Source organism: Cryptomeria japonica, chromosome 11, assembly GCF_030272615.1.
Source record: "Cryptomeria japonica chromosome 11, Sugi_1.0, whole genome shotgun sequence".
Lineage (NCBI taxonomy): Eukaryota > Viridiplantae > Streptophyta > Pinopsida > Cupressales > Cupressaceae > Cryptomeria > Cryptomeria japonica.
Window position 1 is genome coordinate 262,471,150 of NC_081415.1, and position 2,961 is coordinate 262,474,110.

A 2,961-nucleotide genomic window follows, 5' to 3' on the forward strand; every position below is an offset into this window, starting at 1 on the left:
AAACCATGTCGGCCTAAAGCCAAACAAATAATATCCAATACATAAGACATCCCAGAAATACATCAATAGGTCCTATCCACACGTTACAACAATGTCAGTCCATAACATAGATCAACCGGGACCAAGTATAGGTCCACACGCTTCAACAATAATCTCCACAACATCGTGAAACTCCATCAGAAGTTGCACCAACACCACTTAAGCAATTCATCAAAGATCTACACCAAAAGGTCTATCGGTGAAACCCTTGCCGGAACTAGAAACCAAGCTTCTCAGCAAGTAGGACAACATCCAATCACCAGACCAAAACCAACTGATTCGAGTAAGATTATAAGCATCATGAACAAGCTGATTCCATCACTAGATTATATCGGAGCACACTGGATGATGCTGGATCCAAGTTAACTAGAAACCACTCAACCTATCGGGACCAAAAGGGTGTCGGTAAAGCATCTAGACAGATAGTGTTGGCATCAATGCAACACATAATCAATTTCACCAAATGGCCAACATATTTAACCCCACGAGGGAGCATGATGAAAAAGTTTATTTGAGATCTACAATAAAAAACATGCTAAAATTTTAATTGTGCAGTTGAGGATTAGTTCTCATTCCAAAGAGGATTGGGAATAAAGGACCTGTATTTTTTGTAGCAAGGGGGTGGTAAAAATTGAATGGAATTTCCTCAAAGAGTGGGCAGGTCAATTTGATAATGACTAGAAGATGGACAGTTTAAATAAGTTATTTGAAAAGACAAGACTTCATATGAATGAATGAAGGAAGGAATTTTAATGACGTCCTTGTGACCCAACGGTCTAAGGGACCAAGATGCAAATTAATCTATTTTCAGGTTCCTTTCCATGTAAGTTTTTCTATTATGAATTTTGAGTAAGAAACTCGTTGTTTTGTGAATTCTTGTCTCTTAAAAAAGTTGATTCAAATTTTCCACCTTTAATTTGATATCAAACTGATTGCGAATATCTTCATATGCTACACACTCCTTGATGAAATGTTAGTTTGTTTCCGCTGCCTTCTTGACACAAAAAATACACATTCTCTCTTCCCAGTCTTCTTTGGATACCTTCCCTCTACTAGTTTCACATCGCAAATGATGAGATCCAGTCCTTAACGACAAAGTTTTTGCTAAAGATTCATAAAGAAGATCAGACATGAAAAATAATATGAAAATAGATTAATTTTGTACTCGATCTTAGAGACATCATAAATTATTTCTTTCATTCATTCAAAAGTGCCTCCATTATACTACTTCCCTAGAGGTTCTCTGGCCCTATGTGTCCAAAATGTTTGGCATTATCCATCAAAAATTTCTTTGAATGATTAGACCCTTTAGATTTGTCGTTTTTGGGGGCTCCATGCCCACTCATTGTTTTTTCCTTCATCGATTGAGTCTTGGGATTCAACAACCGATGAGATTTGGCTTTCAAGGCTGAACGACCTGTGGGGCCTTTAGATGACCCATGTTGGCGTGACGTAGGGGAGTTTTTGAACCTTTTGCTGCATCGTCACTTCCTTCACAGTGAGGATTTGTTTGTTTCGTTTTGTAGGGTCTCACTCTCCCTGACAAGAAAATCTAATGTATTTTTTGGTTAACTAAATAAATTTATGTTAAAATGTCTTGTGATTAAGGAAATTATAATTACAATGATTCTCTTGATTTTGTAGGAAAGGGTAAATTACAAACACGTTTAGATATTCTTATTTATCAAAAAAAATCTAATGTTTACATTTGGAAACTTCACATTCTTTTTGGGAGAATGAATAAATGAATTGAATGAATGTTAATGATATCTACAAGATCTAATAGCCTAAAGGACTAGGGGAAGAGCACCAGTATTAGGGGAAAGGAGCGAGTAGTGGACATAGGACCAATAATCGTCATCTTTTTGTCAACCTCACCCCCCATTAGTAGACATAGTAGAAGCCAAAAAAATGGTAATCGAAGGTCCATTAATAAATATCACATATACCAATAGTGGATAATTTTTTAGCCTTTTGACCATAATTAGCCCATTACTGGGACATTTGTGCATCACTACTTAACTACTAGGGCATTTGTCCACTTTTTTCTAACTATTTTGAGTTGTCTACTATTGGCGCAAAGGTGATTATGTATTGGACCACACTTTGAAATTTGTACTTTTTGACCTTTGTGCACATAACAAATTCTACAGTGTGCATCGTTATTACCCACAAGCCAAAACAATAGCTTTAAGCAATTAAGTCATAAATTTCACATGTAATTTTGCATGTACTAATAGTCGCTTATTTTTTAGCTTTTTTGGACCATAATTGGCTCATTTGTGCACCTTTATTGGTACCCATAGCACACGACTACTGGGGCATTTGTGCATAAGTATTGGCAATTTCAAGTACACAGTTATTAGGGCATCTCTAAGCAGGGATCGGGTAACACTTTGAAAAGTGTACTTTTGACCTTTGTGTGTATAATGGATCCCACAATGTGCATGGTTACTACCCAGAAGTCAAAAGAATAGCTATAAGCAGTTAAGTCGCATATAGAGACAACAACAAAAAACTCGTCAAAATTTGATATACAGTTTAGAATATGTGGATGCATGAAGTTAGCTATAAGAACTAGGGGAAAGGACCCGATTTTTTAGCGCGTTCCAATTCTTGTGATAGAAGTTGTTGATTTAATACCCCCATACTAGCTTATTTAATATCCAACTTTTGTACAACATTGCACCAATAGTTGTATGACAAGTACTAATAATTGAATGAAATATACCATTTGTTGTGAAAAGTAACCAATCATGCGATGCCACATCAGCTGCACAAGTATTGGAGCCCTTTTGCTCACCTATTGGTCTCACTTTTTTGGGGGGGTGTTTTGGACACCTTGGCAAAAACGTATGCTGATGTGGCATCATATTTGATGATGTGGCCCTGAAACCTTAGTTATAAGCAGGGGACTTGCCA